Raw genomic sequence first — 19,591 nt, forward strand, 5'->3', positions numbered from 1 at the left:
GAGTTTGCTGATTTTAAACTGGGCTTGCTCTGCTGCTGCTTTACATTGATCTCTATTTTCTTGGGTATCTTTGATGAGAGCTGCTATTTTAACATGTTCCGCTACAGAATTACACTCCATTCTTCCTATTCTGTTTGCTAAAATTTGATTTCTCTTCTCTAATTTTGTGCACTTTTCTTTGTGTGCTTCTGCTTGCTGTTTCCAGTTTTTAACTGAGCTTTGCATATCCAGACATGTACACCACAATGCCCAAGCAGCAAGAGACTCTTTTTGGCTGCCACGAGGTAATTGCTTTGCATACACATCTGCATAGGCCTCGCACATTGTTTGAACTGGATCTTCAGTTTTAAAACATTCTGGTTTCCATGGGCAATTACCTTTCTCTATCATCCACTGCTGTAGTAGGGACTTTGCACTTTCTCGTTTGAGGAAAGATTCTCCCTTGGTAACTTGGGAGATATCTTCTCTCTCTCTTGAAATGCTACTGATATGGTGTACTGTGCCTTTGATAGACTTGTACACTCTCCATGCTATAACTATTATGCAACAGATTCCTACTACCATTGCGGCTGTGATGGACTCCCATGAAGGGTGGGCCAAATCTATGTATTGCTGCATCTTTGCAATCTGGTTTGCTACTCCTGACTTTGCTTGCTTGACTGCTGATTATGCTCACTGCTTGCGCTAAACTGCATTCCGTGGGTGGCAGAGACTTGTCCTAGTCTCCCCCCGTTGCTACTCTGATTGAACTAGAATTGCTATTCTCAAAAGTCCTTGGACTGTGCGCTTTTCCTCACGCTAGTCCTAAGACTACTCAAGTAGACTTCTGTATGGCAGCAGAATCTACAACAAAATGTGGTCCCTTATGGTGTTCATCCCAACACCTTAAGGCAACTCAGCTGTGGCTTTGGCTTGAGCGTAGAGAGAATTGCTCGCCCTGTCTTTAGGACCAAATCTCAAACTACCGCTCCCCAGAACCAAACTAAAACTCTGCAGGATTCTGTGCTTCTGGTTCAAAAGGGAGAGAAAACTAGCCTCCTTCTTCCCTCTAACTTGAGGGTTTTTTGTATGATCTTATCTAAAGATCTACTTACTATGGGAACAAAAGAGGGTGATTTGGGATGATGGCTGTACTTGATGCAGCCTGGAGTTCAGCAACAGGGCTATATTAGCATGTGTATGACCAGGTAAAACTCTTGCCATCCAGCATTCATATTCTGCTTAGTTTTACCCCTACTTTTGTCTCTGGGGAATGCATTCGAAGAAGTCTATCAGGAAATGGTTTCTTGACCTAGGCCTTCTGTGAATGCTCTCAGTCTATAGGTGGGGTTTTGGGTCGCATCAAAATGGAGTCAGTACTGCTCACAGAAGCTACCTTGTAACAATTGGCAAGAAAAGTCAGGGTAAATCCCTGACTTTTCTACCATAAAGTTTTTTGGGAAAGCCCCGTGGTGGCAATGAGGTGTCTGCTGTGTCATATAACCAACACGGGACCGCGGATGGACTCAGGTAAGACCCCCCTCCCCCTTACCTGGCTCTGCCGCCATCGCGGAACAGGCGGCAGCAGGGCCAGGTAAACCCCCCTCCCTCCTCTCCCTTACCTGCATCCGTACGCGGTCCCGCGGCTGCTTCAACTGAGCCCGAGGACTCAACCAGGAAGACTAGGCTGCAGTTGCGGCCTAGTCTTCCTGGTTGAATCCTCGAGCTCAATTGAAGCAGCCCGGGACCACAGACAGACTCAGGTAAGACCCCCCCTCCCCCTTGGTCCCTTAACTGGCTCTGCCGCCATCGCCGCAGGTAAAAAAACCCTCCCTCCTCTCCCTTACCTGCATCCGTACGCGGTCCCGCAGCTGCTTCAACTGAGCCTGAGGACTCCACCAGGAAGACTAGGCCACAACTAGCGAAGGAGACACCCATATACAATATTGTCCATTTTGTCTGAGTTCCTGCCAAGACAAACAGTGCAGATAAGGGTTGGTGCTTTGCCATGGGTCCCTGGCACTTAAGGAGCAGGCAAGATCGTTTTCACTGTGCGCATTTACCAGCACTTGCCCCTTTTGAGTTGCAGTGCATATGGGTCCTAAATATAGGAGCAAAATGAATCCACCACCTTAATCGCTATCAATGTAGTCAATGTTCCAATGGTGTTCCAAGTGGCTAAAAGTTATCAATATTGCATATGCTGAACTAGAACAAAATAGACTTTGGTACTGGCTCTGGGCAGGATCTACATTGGTGCTTTATAACGGTTTATAACAGTATTGACAACTGTTTGGGCCCAGGACACATTCCATATAGTAGCTGGAAGAATTGCACAATGTAAGAGTACTAGTTTGTCTGGAGGATGCCATGATGTTTTTGTATGATTTGTGGTTGTTTTATGCCAATAAAGGTACAATGATTTGAAATTGAATTGAATTACTGTTTCCAAACCGCTTTCAAAGTGTTATATTGTGCTTGGTGTATATCTGGCCCTGGTCTCTAAAACCTGATCAGAATGCCAATACTACAGCTCCGGTCTTCCACCCAATTTCAGAGGTGTGGGGAGATGGGGAGAGAAAAATTCTTCCAGGTCTAGAAGATCTATTTTTGAATATGTTCCAAATTATCGTGCTTTAAAAAAACACCAAAAAAGCTTTATAGCCATATTAATAAATCAGGTCATTCAATCCCCTGTGATTTTCATAAGTATGCCTAATACATAAACATGTTTAATTGTTTATTTTTTAAAAACCAGATGGACCTAGTATGATGGTGTGGTATTGTGGTAGGTAGGTGAATTGCATGTTGGGAGTTGTAGTAGAGGCATGGAGGGGAGCTGGGAGGAAGAGGAAGTGAAGGGTGGAGTCAGGTTTCAGTTTGCTGGTTTCAGTTTGCTGGCTTCAGTTTCAGTCTAGGCCGAGAATAAAGTAGTGTTTAAGAAGAAGTCTCTTGCGTCTTAAGATTCTTGCAATACAACAAATTGACGACGAAGGTAGGATGGCTCTTCTACCTTTGACTCCCCCACCACCTTTCCTCCAAATTCCGGCTGAGCCAGTTGTTCCCTTTGCTTCTTGGATTAGAATGTTTGATACCTATGTGCTGGATATTCATGATAAGGAACTTCCAGAGGCAAGGAAGCGTGCATTACCCATCCAGTGCTTGGGAGCAGAAGCTCAGAGAACCTTCTATAATTTACCTGTTGTGGATAATAAATATGAGACAGCTTTGGCTGCTTTAAGAAACTTTTTTGTAGGGTGACCATATGAACGGATTTGCCTGGATTTGTCCAGGATTTTGAAGACAAATCTGGGAGGGGGAGGGGAAATCCTGGTTGAGCCGTGGGCTACTGCCTGCACTGGCTCTAAGTGTGCTTTTTTGCTATGGGTTTATGGGAGGGTTTATTTTAGGTGCTAAAAGTCCTTAGCAGTTCAGAGGCTCGCAAGATGATGCGAGACAATTCATCCCAAGACAAGGCACTTGGCTCTTTTTTTTTATATATAATAATTTTTATTCATTTTCAACACTATATAAACATAGATAAACATTTCCAAAATATAACTGAAACAAACACAATAAGAAAAAAATACATCAAATATCTGCTGCATACATATTGAATAATTGTTGAGTACAAATATCAAAAACTATTACATATGCCTTATCACACTACAACATCTTCATTCTTAACATAAAAGTGCACCCCCCACCTCGGGATCATTCTTGAGTCCAAAATCTAATCATTTCTTCTGCTGGTGGTTTCCCACTTCCCTTAGTAAACACGAACACTAGGAACTGTTTCCAGATTCCTTCGAACTCATTTATTTTAGTTACGCCTTTTCTCCACTTAATATTGCATGTCAGTTTATCATTAATGGCTATGTCCCATACTACTTTATACCATTCCTCAATAGAATATTCCCCTTGGATCTTCCAGTTCCTAGCTATCATCAATCGTGCTGCAACCAACAAACTCGATATCAGCTCTATAGTTCCTTTTCCACACTTTATATCTTCAAATAGTGACAGCAATGCTATTTTTGGTGTTTGTTCTATTTTCATTCCCACTATTTCTTCAATTTCTAAAAACACCATCTTCCATAATCTTTGTACATATTTGCATTGCCACCACATATGTAAATACGTTCCTTTTTCCCCACATCCTCTCCAACAATTTGCTGAATGTTGATCACTTATCTTATTCAATCTAACCGGGGTTAGGTACCACCTCCATAAAATTTTAAAATAATTCTCCTTTATTCTTACTGATAATCTTCTCAACACTCTTTGTTTCCATAGTCCCTCCCAGCTCTGTCGCCCTATTTGTATCTTCAAATCTGATTCCCAAATCATTTTCTCTGTATTCTCTCTAAACTCCTTCTCTAACAATATTTTATATATTTCACTCATTAATCCTTTTGAAATTATACTACCTCCTTTTCCTTTCTCCTTACTTACTAAAGGCACTTGGCTCTATGGTACCTAAAGTCATCTTTGTTTGACCATTCAATCCAGAATACAGGGGAGACTTGAACTCAGCTACGTCATAGTTCCACACTGCATTTCTATTGACTCGAATGCTTTGCACTTTTCTAGAAAGGACAGCTAGGAATTTCTTTCTACTTACATATGCTTCTGGGAGTTCTCCCTGAATTTGTATCTCTAAGTAGAAGGTTTGTTCTAGGTCCTGACAAGGAAGGAGGGCTTTAAGAACTACTCTCATCCACTCTTGGCAATTGGCATTTCTGAGGTTGTTCATGTTGATGCTGTAGCATCTAACACTGCAGCATCTCCTGGGGAGGCACTAATCCTTACTAATTAGGTCAAGTCTACTGCATTTACAGTGGGATAGCTTTGCCAGACTTTGGCTAGCCATGCTACAACTGTCTCTATTGAGGGGCCCCAATTGGTCGGCAATGGCTTTGGCTTGGCTTTGGAGTCCATTGACTGTCCTCTATAATGGTTTCTCTAGAAGTCCTGCCATTCACATGGGTTCTTTCTACAACTTTGCTTGTGACTGGGGCCATGGGCTGAGGATGCTGCCATTCTGGGCTCACCAGACTTTCTGGCCAGGTTTCTAGGGGTGCTGCACTCTCTGTTTGGGTAGGAGGGAACAGTTCATAATCTTCTAGCTCTTCAATTTGCACAGCGGCAATTACACCTTGGTGCACTTTCAGCTTTGCCTTTAATGCTTGGATTTGCTTCTCACAGTGCTCATGACTAGTGCTTGCTTTGGCTTGCCGATTTTGATCTGCTAGGAAGCGGGCGGCTGCTTGTGCTTGGTCAAGCTGGGCTTGGAGTTTGCTGATTTTAAACTGGGCTTGCTCTGCTGCTGCTTTACATTGATCTCGGTTGGACTACTGCAACCTTCTTCTCCCTGGCCTTCCTTCTTCTCTCATTAGTCCATTGGTTTTTGTTCACCACTCTGCTGCTAAGATCATCTTCTAGGCTCGCCGCTCTGACCATGTAACTCCACTTCTGAAATCTCTTCATTGGCTTCCAATTCAATTCAGAATCCAATATAAACTTCTCCTGTTGACCTACAAAGCTTTTCACTATCTAGCTCCTTCCTATCTCTCCTCTCTCATCTCACACTATTGCCCCGCTCGTGCTCTTCGCTCCTCTGATGCCATGTTTCTGGCCTGCCGAAGGGTCTCTACTTCCCTTGCTCGGCTTCCTCCATTTTCTTCTGCTGCCCCTTATGCCTGGAACGCTCTACCAGAACATTTGAGAACTACAAGTTCAACCGCAGCTTTTAAAGCTCAGCTAAAAACTTTTCTTTTTCCTAAAGCTTTTAAAACTTGATTTTGTTCTGACTTTATACTGTTAGTTTTACCCTACCCAGTGCCTGTTTACCCTACCCTGTGCCTGTTTGCATTCTCTTCCCCTCCTTATTGTTTTATTATGGTTTTATTAGAATGTAAGCCTATGCGGCAGGGTCTTGCTATTTACTGTTTTACTCTGTACAGCACCATGTACATTGATGGTGCTATATAAATAAATTAATAATAATAATAATAATAATAATCATCATCATCATTATCATCATCATCATCTCTATTTTCTTGGGTATCTTTGATGAGAGCTGCTATTTTAACATGTTCTGCTACAGAAGTACACTCCATTCTTATTCTGTTTGCTAAAATTTGATTTTTCTTCTCTAACTTTGAGCACTTTTCTTTGTATGCTTCTGCTTGCTGTTTCCAGTTTTTAACTGAGCTTTGCATATCCAGACATGTACACCACAATGCCCTAGCAGCAAGAGACTCTTTTTGGCTGCCACGAGGTAATTGCTTTGTATACACATCTGCATAGGCCTCTGCATAGGCCAATGATCCAGTTCATTGTTTGAACTGGATCTTCAGTTTTAAAACATTCTGGTTTCCTCCGGCAATTACCTTTCTCTATCACCCACTGCTGTAGTAGGGACTTTGCACTTTCTCGTTTGAGGAAAGATTCTCCCTTGGTAACTTGGGAGATATCTTCTCTCTCTCTTGAAATGCTACTGATATGGTGTACTGTGCCTTTGATAGACTTGTACACTCTCCATGCTATAACTATTATGCAACAGATTCCTACTACCATTGCGGCTGTGATGGACTCAATCTATGTATTGCTGCATCTTTGCAATCTGGTTTGCTACTCCCGACTTTGCTTGCTTGACTGCTGATTATGCTCACTGCTTGCGCTAAACTGCATTCTGTGGGTGGCAGAGACTTGTCCTAGTCTCCCCCTGTTGTCCAGGATTTTGATGACAAATCTGGGAGGGGGAGGGTAAATCCTGGTTGAGCCGCGGGCTCTAGTGAAGCTGGGATGGGCCGCGACGGACTCAGGTAAGACCCCCCTCCCCCTTGGTCCCTTCCCTGGCTCTGCCGCCGTCGCCGAATGGGCCACCCCCCCAATCCTCTTCGCCTCCGCCTTAAGGGCAGGTGAAGGCCCCCCTCGCTCCACTCCTGCTTCTCAGGTTCGAGGAGAAGCAGAACACATCCCTACTATTCTGTGCTTCTGTTTCAAAGGGGAGAGAGAGCTAGCCTTCTTCTTCCCTCTAACTTTAGGGTTTTTTGTATGATCTTATCTAAAGATCTACTTACTATGGGAACAAAAGAGGGTGATTTGGGATGATGGCTGTACTTGATGCAGCCTGGAGTTCAGCAACAGGGCTATATTAGCATGTGTATGACCAGGTAAAATTCTTGCCATCCAGCATTCATGTTCTGCTTAGTTTTACCCCTGCTTTTGTCTCTGGGGAATGCATTCTCTGGGGAATGCATTCGTCGCCGAATGGGCTGGCCTCCCAATCATCTTCGCTTCTGCATTAAGGGCAAATCTTTTTGATGACAAATCTTGGAGGGGGAGGGGATATCCAGATTTCCCCCCCCAAAGGGCAGCTCTAATGGGAATTAACAAAAATGCTTATAACTCTGTCATTTTTTAAGATAAAGACACGAAACTTGGCATGATGGTAGCTATTAGGAAGGGCTTTAGTCATACCAAATTTGAAACAGATCCGTGCATCCATTGATTTTTTAGGATTTTTTTTAAAATTGAGGTTTTAAAATTATTTTTAAAATCGTCATTTTTAAAGATAAAGAGATGAAACTTTGCACCATGATAGAATTTAGGTAGAGCTTTAGCCACACCAAATTTGAAACAGATCTGTTCATCCATTGATTTTTTTGGATTTTTTTAAAATTGAAATTTTAAAATTATTATTTTTAAACTGTCGTTTTTAAAGATAAAGAGCTGAAAGTTGGCACCATGATAGCGTTTAGGTAGAGCTTTAGCCGTTCCAAATTTGAAACAGATCTGTTCATCCACTGACTTTTAGGATTTTTTTTAATTTGAGGATTTAAATTATTTTTAAAATATATTATTTATAATTAATAAAGATAAAGAGATGAAACTTGGCACCATGATTGCTCTTAAGAAGGACTTTAGCTATGCCAAGTTTGAAACAGATCTGTCCATCCATTGAGTTTTAGTTTTTTTAAAAAAAGTTTGAGGTTTTAAAATTATTTTTTAAAAATGACATTTTTAAAAGATAAAGGGCTGAAAGTTGGCACCATGATAGTTCTTAAGGAGATTTAGCCATGTCAGGTTTGAATCACATCTGTTCATCCATTTTTTTAAAGGATTTTTTAAAAAGTTCTAAGTTTTAAAATTATTGTGTTTTAAAACTGCTGGAGCCATATCCTTCAAATTCAGGTTTTCGAACCCCCTCTTTGGGGTTTTGCATATTGAGCAGTTTCAGCCCTTAGCATTAAGGGGATCTCCAGTCTTTATTTAAACTGCCACAACACCCACCCTAATGTTAGAGTAGAGAAACTTGTGACAATTATACACAAGCTTTTTTAAAAAAATAGAAATTAAAAAAGGCACCCATTCGGCCGGCCAGTAGCAAACCCTGTTAACAACAACAGCAGCTTGCAATGAGTGAAGATACAGTCAAAAAAGATATTTGAGGGAAGGGGAGACTGTAACACACAAAGCATAGCAAAAGCTTCAAAGTACAGTAAAACCTACAAAAGTGAAGTTAATTTCAGATACATTGAATCTCTCACTTGTTCTTTATTTCAGTGATTTTAACATTAAGATGCTATATAGAACAGATTTGTCTTAAATATGTGCTGTAAAATCAAACATGTGACCAAGGCTATGTTTGGGTGGGGACGCCCCCTTGGTGCTGGACACACCGCCTTGGGGGGCCGACCATGTTGTCATCCTTTTTTGTTTCCAAAATATGCTCACCCTATTTTTTGTCCCTAAAGTTAATATTGCGGCAGAACACTATAAATTTTGCCAGCAGGGGAAGAAAGAAGGAGAAACTACAGATTAGGGGTGTGCACGGACCCCCCAATCCTCTTCAAAGCCGATCTGCAAATTGCAGATCAGGTCTGCTCCGCCCCGCCTCGATCCGCCTGGGGGCTGCTCCGCTGTGGAGCTCTGGCTCCGAATCAGAGCTCCACAGTGGTGGGGAGTGGCGTCAGGTAAGGCCCCCCTTCCTCCTCCCCCTTACCTATGTCCGTCGTGGCCCATCCCAGCTTCACTAGAGCCCGCGGCTCAACCAGGAACTGTAGGCCAGGCCTACACTTCCTGGTTGAGCCGCGGGCTCTAGTGAAGCTGGGATGGGCCGCAACAGACTCAGGTAAGACCCCCCCCTCCGCCTTGGTCCCTTACCTGGCTCTGCCGCCGTCACCGCATGGGCAGCGGCAGGGCCAGGTAAACCCCCTCCTTCCTCTCCCATACATGCGTCTCTGGTGTCTTAAGATTGCAGTTGCGGCCTAGTCTTCCTGGTTGAGTCCTCGGGTTCAATTGAAGCAGCCACGGGACCGCGGACGGACTCAGGTAATACCCCCCTCCCCCTTGGTCCCTTACCTGGCTCTGCCACGGGGCTGCAGAAAAGCCGGGCCATAAGTCCATGGAGGACTTAGCCCGGCCTGACCCTGGAATCCCCTCTACGTCATCTGATGCACAGGAGGGAGACCGGGCCTCACACCATGCTAACTCCTTGTCTCAACTCATTGAGTTGATGTTAGATACTGGCTCTGCAGTCTCCATTCTGCCCAAGGCTATTTATATGCAATACTTCAGTATCTCACCAGTTACAGCACTTAAATTGTGTCTTATAAGTTATTAAAGGAATCCAGTTTCAGTTCTGGGTTGTGTATCAGCAAAAGTAGAATTTGAGACAAATTGTGTGGCAGCTGAGTTCTACATTGTACCAGAGGGAACACCCATCCTGGGCAGAGATTTTTTTGTTGCACTGCGCATGCAAGTACTTAATGGGACTATCACCTCAATATCACCTGACACTACCACAGTTCATACTTCGCTTGCAACCATAATAGCTCACAAAACTGAGGAAGACTTTGGCTGTGCAAAGGGCTTCATTCACAAAGTTAAAATTAAACACAACGTGAGGTCAGTACAACAGAAACTACGCCGGTTACCATTTGCTGTGAGAGACGCTGTATCACAGGAAATAAAAAAATTAGTACAGAATGACATCATTGAGGCTATTGATTCTTCTGAGTGGGGTTCCCCAATTGTTGTGATTACAAAGAAAACAGGAAATATCCGTCTGTGTGTGGACTTGAGGGAGCCAAACAAGGCAGTGGTAGTTGATAGCCACCCACTCCCTCACATAGAAGAAGTCTTTACTGAACTGCGGGGTGCCACATTATTTTCCACCCTTGACCTACGAACTGCTTATCATCATGAGGACAGTAGAGATCTCACTGCATTCATCACCCATGAGGGCTTGTTTCGTTTTAAACGTGTCCCATATGGTTTAGCATCAGCCTCCAGTGCCTTTCAGAAGATGATGTCTCTGATCCTTAAGAATCAGCCAGGGCTCCAGGGCTATCTAGATGACATCATTGTATTTGGACAGACCCCAGCACAACATGACAAACATCTACAAACTGTTTTGCAGTGTATAACAGATGCAGGACTAAAGTTTAACTTTTCCAAATGTGTGTTCAGACAGAAGGAGTTACCTTTCCTTGGACATATTATATCACAAAATGGATTGAAACCTGATCCTGACCATGTCAAGGCAGTTACAGAAGCCCCCCCCCCTAAAGATATCCAAACACTGCGCTCCTTCTTAGGCCTTACATCTTGGTATGCAAAATTTGTGCCAGATTATGCATCTGTAGTAGAACCACTACGTCAGTTGCTTCGTGGATCTACACCCTGGATGTGGACATTGGCTGCACAAACCAGCTTTGAGACAGTGAAATCACTGATTGTACATAGTCCAGCATTGTCCTTATTTGATCCAGCATTACCAACCATTGTGACTACAGATGCCACTGATTATGGTCTTGGGGCTGTACTTACCCAAATCCATGGAGACAACATTGAAAAGACAGTTGCTTTTGCATCCAGAACATTACAAGGGGCAGAAAGATCATACTCTACAGTTGAAAAGGAAGCACTGGCATGTGTATGGGCTACAGAGAAATGGCAGACATACCTATGGGGGTCGTTCATTCACATTGTGTACTGATCATAATCCATTGACAACCTTGCTTACAACTAAAGGTTTGGGGAGGGCAGGAATGAGAATTGCCAGATGGTCTGCTAAATTGTTAGCTTTTACATACAAAATGGAGTACAGACCTGGCACTGAGAACATTACTGCAGACTGTTTATCCCAGCTACCTTTGCCATCCTTAGAGAGTGAACAAGATGAGGACACAGAGGTGATTGCATCCATTGCATCTGCTCTGGCAGCGATTTCTAAGGAGCAATTTAAAGCTGCTTGCTTGTCCTGTCCAGTACAATGCAAACTACGGGATTACCTCATGGGAAAATGGCCACACAATGTGTGTAATGTGGATCAGACCCTGTTGCCTTTCTATAAGATTTGTGAGGAATTGTCCTTATATGAAGGTTTAGTGATCTGGGGTACTCATCATCTCATTGTTCCACCAGAATTACAAGCAAAACTGATACAACTAGCCCATGATACACATCAAGGGATTGTACGAACCAAGCAACGACTGTGTGATTTATATTGGTGGCCTGGAATGGATATGCAGGTTGAGGCTGCTATCAAATCTTGTGTGACTTGCCAACTTCATAACAAGACAGCAACCACACATGTCCCTCCACTACAGCCTGTTCCATTGCCTGATTCAGCCTGGGAGAAGCTGGCCATTGACATTGTGGGACCATTTGAAAAGGGCCCTGCTGATTGTCGTTATGCCATTACCCTTATAGACTACTTCAGTAAATAGCCTGAAGTGGCTTTTACTCCAAATGCTACTTCTGCTACAGTTATCAAGTTCCTCTCTTCAGTTTTCAGTAGAGAAGGAGATCCAAAGGAACTGATCTCTGATAATGGCACCCAATTTACTTCGGTAGAGTTGGAAACTTTCCTGTCAGAAAGGAATATTAAACACAGACTTTCATCAGTTTATTATCCACAGGCGAATGGAGAGATAGAACGTTTTAATAGAAGTTTGAAGGAAAGTCTACAAACAGCTGATTTGGAAAGTAAGGCTTGGAAACCTTTCATTACAGAGTTTTTACAAGTATATTGAGCCACAAGGCATGCCACAACACAGAAGTCACAAACTGAATTATTACATGGGAGGGAGATGCACACAAAGCTTAGTGTTGCTGGACTACAAATGCTTAAGCCAGATACTTCCCTGTTGTTGGATGTGAGGCAAACAGTACAAAATAAACAACAAAAAGTATAAGACGTATACAGATCACCGTTATGGCGCCAAGGAACCAGGAATACAATGTGGTTCATTTGTACGGGTGAAGAAAGCAGGAATCATTCGGAAAGGAGAACAAAGATTCACTTTACCCCTGAAGGTACTTGACAGGTAGGACAATACACCTATAAACTATCCGATGGCCATATACGGAATGCTCGCTATCTTGCTCGTGTTTATTCTGACTCATCTACAAATGGACGGAGATGGAAGACCAGGAATCTGGCTCCTACTCAGTATGATCCAGCTACCGACAGGCACCTAGTTGGCATTGATGACTCCAGAGTATTGCCCCTTGCTCAAAATAGCCAACCAAGACCCCTGCCTGATCAACGCCCTCAGCGCACCAGACAACAGCCTGCATGGGCTAAAGACTATGTTAAGTAATTATCTTACAACAGCAGCAATTAACAATGTTATTGACTCAAGGATAAAAGTTGTATTATGTTGTTTGCAGGGATGTGCTAGTCTGTTATGTACTTGATGGGTGGGGAAAAGTTATTGTGTTTAAATAAAGGGGATATGTGGTATTGTGGTAGGTGAATTGCATGTTGGGAGTTGTAGTAGAGGCATGGAGGGGAGCTGGGAGGAAGAGGAAGTGAAGGGTAGAGTCAGGAAGATTGGAGTGTGTTTGTTGGAGTTTCAGTTTCAGTCTAGGCCGAGAATAAAGTAGTGTTTAAGAAGATGTCTCTGGTGTCTTAAGATTCTTGCAATACAACAGATGGGCAGAAATACAGGTGTTCCTGAAGCATAATTAAAAATGGTCTTCAATATGCTGCATGTGGGGGAGGGTGTACGCCTCCCTCCCTCCCTATACTGTCCACCTGGTCAGGCCAGGAAAAAAAAAATTAAGATAACAATTGTCCATTTTAGTATAGGGGGCAGTAAGGCTGTCTACACCAGTTGCTGGGGAACACGGGTGGGAGGGTGCTGTTGCACTCATGTCCTGCTTTGTGGGTCCCTGGTCGACAGCTGGTTGGCCACTGTGCTGGACTAGATGGACCCTCAGTCTGATGGCTCTTCTTATGTTCCTAATGGAGTGGGTCTCCTATGTCTGCTCTTTTGTATTTTGAAGAGAGAAAACATTGTCTTATTATCCACCTGTTGTGCCTCAGGATCTCTCCAGCTGGCTTAGATTAATAAAATGGTTGTCATTCTAGAACCAAAAGGGAGAGCACCATTCCTCCCCTCTTTTTTTTCTTCACAGTGAGGGGCATCAACTGTTTCAGCTTACCTTCTCCAGACACAGTGGAGTCAGGGACAACCACAAGTACGGACAGAAATGTAAAGGTGGCAGGAGGCAAACAGCTTGCGTCTCCACATGCTAAGAACTTGTATACATATGCTTGAAAAGGTGAAATACCACTGGAATTATTTTTTGGTTCTGAGCTATTCCATGTGCTACCCCGATGTGCAAAGAAACAAAACTGCAAGGCAGGGATGCTCAGGCATGTGTGGTTAATAGCTATCAGAACTTCCCAACATTTAAATCAGCTTTCCCAAAACATGTAAGCAAATGACCACCAAAACCAAAACAAAGCTGTTCCTCTTACACAAACAAACCAAACAACTGAAATTGTTTTGTGTTTTGATATGAATACATGGGTACGTTACTGTCATATCCCCCCCCCCCCCCCAACACACTTTTTCTGGATTCCTGGCAGCCACTCCATTTTAAGGAGCAGCAAATGTCTCACTGGGTGCTTTTGTTTGTAAGCTTTGGAATACTAATATAATATTTAAAACTTTATAATTTTGTTTTCTAGTTTAAAATTAGCAATGTGAATGACGTGTGCTTAGGGAGCTATTCAGTGCCCTCGAGAATGTTATTAAAATGCAGCTGCCCCACATATTCTTATGTGATCATGGTGCCAACTTTAAAACGTCCCCTAGCATTTATAACGTACTCATCCCTGTGGTATCTGAATGCTTTCAATATGCTAGGAATGTAACCCAAAGTGCCAGACAGCTGCTGGTATTGTCTTTCTCCTTAATTCTAAGTACTTATAAGCATGCAGATCAGCCACATGCATGCGAATGAACTGTTACTAGGAAAGGGTTTGAAGATTTACCTGAAATTCCCCTTGATGGAAAGATACAAATGAATGCTAGATGACAACTATACATCCTGTACTATGCTAGTATTAGTTCTAGGAGTTAGCTGCTGCTCTTCTTCTTCTTCTTCTTCTTCTACTACTACTACTACTACTACTACATATTTTCACCTTGAGAATCTATTATGACATAGATGATTTAGGGCCGCTTTGCACAGGAGCCTGTGAAAGAGGCATCATATGGTAAGAAGACCCAAGGGCTAGATTTAGGGGTTCATCAGACAAGTGTTTTATCACATGCTCGCTACATGGTTTTTCGTGTGTCGTTTAGACAATGATGTATGCCTCCCACACGCCTCCTGCTCCTTCTTGCCTTTTTTAATGTCACGAAAATGGACCCCCTTTAATATGACTTTTTCTGGGGAAATGGAATGTGCTGCCATTTCCTGTTGTGTGCAGGAAAAGCAGTGTGATAAAAACCGCCCCTGATTGGGCCACGTGGTCTTTGTTTACTTCCTCTTTCTTCTCCGGGAAGAAAGAAGAAGTAATGTGGGACAGGAGCAGGAGCGGAGAAGCAATAGTAGGGAACGGCAATCCCTCCCCCACCCCCTGTCTGATGCTCCTCGTACCCTATTGCTTTATGGTGGTATTGAAGCACACTGATAACTATTGGGGCACATTACACATTCTATATACCACTTTCATAGTGTTATTTCCTGCTCTGTATTCCACGTTATCCAAAATACTGCAGCAAATGTCGCTGTGTGTCCTATGAGGTATAAATGCGCAAGAGGGATATAGCATTAACATGATAGGCTCATAATGATTTGACACAAGGTGTAGATCTGGCCCAGGTGATTGTAGAAGCTCTCCATTCTGACTGCTGCTACAACAACTTCTGGAAAACTCCCTTCCAGTCTTTCTTTTACTTGCCTACAGTAGCCACTCACCTGGTTTCTTCTTCTTTTCAGCAGAGAGGATCAAGGACGTTACTGTGAAAGGGTGGGGGAGAGCATAATGCTTTTAAAATATGAATACAACCACTTTCCAAAATGGCAGGACATTGCTTTTGGAAAGAGTAGCCCTGCCTGAATTCTTTAAAGGGATATGTGAGCATTCAGTCAGTAAAGCAGAGGTGTGCATCACAGAGAGTACATTATGGAAGGCAAAATGCAGCCAGTAGGCTGCTAACCGGTGTACCCCAATACTGAAATATTTGCACGGGCTGCCAATTATTTTTCAGGCTCAATTCAAGATGTTGGTTTTAACTTCACGTTCTGAATGGCTCAGGACCTGGCTAACTGAATGCCTGATTGATATGGACATGTTCAGTTATTGAGATCAGCAGGAGAGGCCCTATTGAAGACACCCTCTTTTTCAGAGGTCCACTTGTTGGGTATTCAGAAAAGGGCTTTCGCCTGTGGAGCTGCAACCGGTCCCCTCTCCCTCTGCATTCAGGAAGGGGGTCAAGACATGTCTTTTCAAGCTTGCATTTAAAATTGTTACTATGATTCTTAAACTTCTTAAGCCTCCACTTTGGAGGCTTAAAATGGGATTTGGCAAATACATGGAGGATAAAGCTATCAATGGCAACTAGTCATGATGGCTCTATGCTACCTCCAGTATCAGAGGCAGTATGCCTACATACACCAGTTGCTAGGAAACATGAGTGGGAGGATGCTGTTGGACCCATGTTCTGCTTGTAGGTTTCCAGTGGTCAGCTGGTTGGCCACTGGGTGAACGGAAAGCTGGACTACATGGATCCTTGGTCTGATCCACCATTGCTCTTCTTATGTTGCTTTTATTGCTTCACTATTTTTATTTGATTATTTTATATTCTGTTTTGTTTTGTAAAAAAAGCCTCGTGTGGCACAGAGCGGTAAAGCAGCAGTTTCTGCAGCTGAAACTCTCTCCACGGCCTGAGTTCGATCCCAGCGGAAGCTGGTTTCAGGCAGCCGGCTCGGGTCGACTCAGCCTTCCATCCTCCCGAGGTCGGTAAAATGAATACCCAGTAAGCTGGGGGAAAGGTAATAACGGCCGGGGAAGGCAACAGCAAACCACCCCGCCATAAGGCCTGCCAAGAAAATGTCAGCGAAAGCTGGCATCCCTCCAAGAGTCAGTAATAACTCAGTGCTTGCATGAGAGGTTCCTTTCCTTTCCTTTGTTTTGTAAAACACTTGGTTGGCCTCAAAAAGGCAGCATAGAAATGCCACAAATAATTAAAAGCACCACCCTTTAAAAAAAATAAAAGCACCAAAATTGCATAGGGATGTGGGGGCAGTTATAATATAACAAGATTGCTACCTGTAATGGAACCATATCCACAGTACACAAAACACAGCTTTATTGCAATGGTGGTACTATCACAAGTAGAGATGGGGGAAAATAGATTTAATGAGTAAAGTCAAACAGCATCTTGACTGTTGGGTTCTCTGCAAGAATAGCACATATTTGTACGTGTGTGTGTGTGGAGGGGGTTACGCATCTCCCACAACTAATAAGTGTGGCAGTTTTTTCTCAAAACAGGAAACATCTAATTGTTTTCATAGCATATCCAGTGGTTACAGTGGTGGCTCTAAGGCCATAGCTAGACCTAAGGTTTATCCCTGGATTGTCCAGGGGTCAAACCTGTTCATCTAGGTGACACACAGGGGATCCAGTGCTCAGGCAGGGGCGAACCCTGGATGATCCCAGGATAAACCTTAGGTCTAGCTGTGGCCTTAGATTTTTGAGGGCATTTGTGCAATGGTCCCCATCCCTCCTGAATCTGCCTTCTCAGCACCATTGTCACCATCCCCTCTTACGCCTCTTCCTCTTCCTCATCATTGCTACTGTTTGCTTGTTTGACAGGCAGAGCCAGGAAGCAAGTGGAGCATCTGCTGCTCCACCTTCTCACTACCACCATTGTCTGGCCCAGACTGAGAGGAAGGTGAACAAGCAGGCTGCAAAGGTAAAGAGGAGAAGCCAGGGCTGGTCCAAGACATTTTGCTGCCTAGACTAATTTTGGATACCACCCCAGATGTTAAAGAAGAGCCCAACAACATTTAGGGTGTGCCTTATCGAAGATTCTGGCATCTGCCAGAAATTAAAATAATGTCTCTGATTCTGAATTCATTCTCCTACTCATGTTGATGAGGCTTGTGCTATCAAAGCTGTATGAAGACTAGAATGTTCATGTATGTATGTATGTATGTATATATGAACAGATCAAGCTTCCACTAAAAAGTAGCCAAATGTTAATGCAGACGTTAATGGCTAAGTTCAGAAGATACTAAAACAAATCACTGTCACTGGATTTTGTCCTCCACCTGCCACCCCATGTTTAAAAAGGATTTTAAAAATCATATCTAATCATTGTTTATGGAAACCAGGAAGACCGCCACTGCGCAGCTATCTCATCTATTTACATCCTTGCAAAACACCAAATTCTCAGAAACCTACCTAGGGGGATTCCACACGTCGTACTCAAGGCGCTTCCATCCGCCCCCAGTGCACCCCGAAAACGATCGTGTAGCTTGCCTGTAAAAGAGACGAGGAAGAGGCGTCCTTGCCGCCGCCACCGCCACCCACCTCCCGCTCTCCACCCCGCCTTCTTCCACCGAGCTCTCCGTCCCGGCAGGCGAGGAGGTAGGTGGGTGGCGGTGGCAAGGACGCCTCTTCCTCGTCTCTTTTACAGGCAAGTTACACAATCGCTTTGGGGTCGCACTGGGGCCGCATGGAAGCGGCCTCAGTACGACGTCTGGAATCCCCCCTACCTACCTACCTTTCTTTCTTTCTTTCTTTCTTTCTTTCTTTCTTTCTTTCTTTCTTTCTTTCTTTCTTTCCTCTTCTCCTTCTTGAGGGCAGGTGCGCTGTTTTTCATCTCTAAATATTCGTGTCAGCTGCCCTGATCTGGAGATCCATGTGCTTTATGTTGTGTTCATTCTCACAAACATTCCTTTAAGCATACAGAACAGGTCCTTCCATTGCAATGTGTGGAGAGCCTCTTGTAGGCAGGGGAGCTCCATACACTCCATATACAGTTTTCAAAATGCTTTGAAGATGTCCTATCCTGCTTGGTGTAGTTTTGGAACACATAAACAGTGCACTGCACAGCCATGATAGGGTAAACAGACCATATTGACACCCCCCACCCCCATCTCTTTGAATCTTAACAATATTAAGGTTGAGACATCTTTTGACAGGCAGAGCCTGTCTCCATCCTGCTCTCCTTTATTAAAAATTTGGGCTTCAATGATAAAATGCTAATGGCAAGAGGACTCCGACTTCTGGCCCGGTTTTTCCTGCTGTCTCAGGCTGCGGTCTCATCGGACATGGCGGGTGGGCAGGGGGGGCATCGGACATGGCAGGCGGGCAGGGTGGCATTGGACATCATGGGTGAGTGGGGGGCATTGGACATTACAGGGGGGCGGGGGGCATCGGACATCACGGGGGGAATCGGGGGCAGGGGGAGCAGGGAAACCTTTTTTTTTTAAAAAAAAAAGACTACCTTTATCGTTGGTGCGCTCCTGCGCACATGGCCCCTTTAAATTGAAAAAAATGGCCAACGCGACGGGGGTTTCCCTTGACCCCGTTGCGTGTTACGTGTAGACAGGAGAGACAGCCCACGCTACTTCTAGTGTGGGCTGGCCCCTCCACACGCCCGGATTTAAAGGTAGGTCTAGTAAGGCCCATGATTGAAAACACCAATTGGCTGCCATGCCAGCTGTGAAACAGTTTTTTATTTGTTATTGCAACAGATAACAGGTCAATACCATGCATGTTGGCTTTGATGTGTTTAATGGGGCTTACTTCCAAGGAAGAGTGCTTGGGGTTGCAGCCTACAGAGTTAGGTGTGCATCTGAAGCACATGCCGTATGTGTATATATATAAAAAAGCAACCCTACATGTGGGGTCAGAAGTCCAATTCTGTTGGTAAAATAAGTAGTAGGCATTGATGATCCCTTCACTAGTAATTATGGATGATGTATGCCTAGCTTGCTCCTAAGCAGAGTGCTGCTGTTCAAAGGACAACCATTAGCTATTCAGGCAGAAAATATTCAGTGAGTACATAGAGTTTTCTCTTTTGCTTCCCAAAGCAAACGGCAGGAAAGTTCTCTTATGCATGTGCACCAACACACTATGCTGTTTGGCAGCTGCCTGTATATTATGAAAAATCTGTCTGTTCCTAAAAGTTGCTCATAAATGCAGTAGCAATGTCCAAGGCATGGAATCTTTTGATGAGGTCTTTCTTCCATTTGTCTGGGATCAGGATATGCCGACAGCCATTTTGGAAAATACAAGAGAAGCGTGGCCAGTGGATCACACTGGCCATCTGTTGGTACT

At 43.8% G+C, this 19,591-nt stretch overlaps 1 protein-coding gene across 2 annotated transcripts in view; it reads left to right on the top strand.

Annotated features, from left to right (window-relative positions):
- The window catches only part of INS (insulin), a 108,594-nt gene that overhangs the window by 73,319 nt on the left and 15,684 nt on the right, over positions 1–19,591 (top strand). Inside the window, exon 1 of one of the 2 annotated variants that reach the window (XM_063117167.1) lies at positions 17,168–17,216. The exons of the other annotated variant lie outside the window; for it this stretch is intronic. The gene's annotated coding sequence lies outside the window, so the exon portion shown is untranslated. Of the gene's footprint in view, positions 1–17,167; positions 17,217–19,591 lie in introns of those variants that run through there. 2 annotated transcript variants of the gene reach the window in all.

Source organism: Elgaria multicarinata, chromosome 2 (assembly GCF_023053635.1).
Source record: "Elgaria multicarinata webbii isolate HBS135686 ecotype San Diego chromosome 2, rElgMul1.1.pri, whole genome shotgun sequence".
NCBI lineage: Eukaryota > Metazoa > Chordata > Lepidosauria > Squamata > Anguidae > Elgaria > Elgaria multicarinata.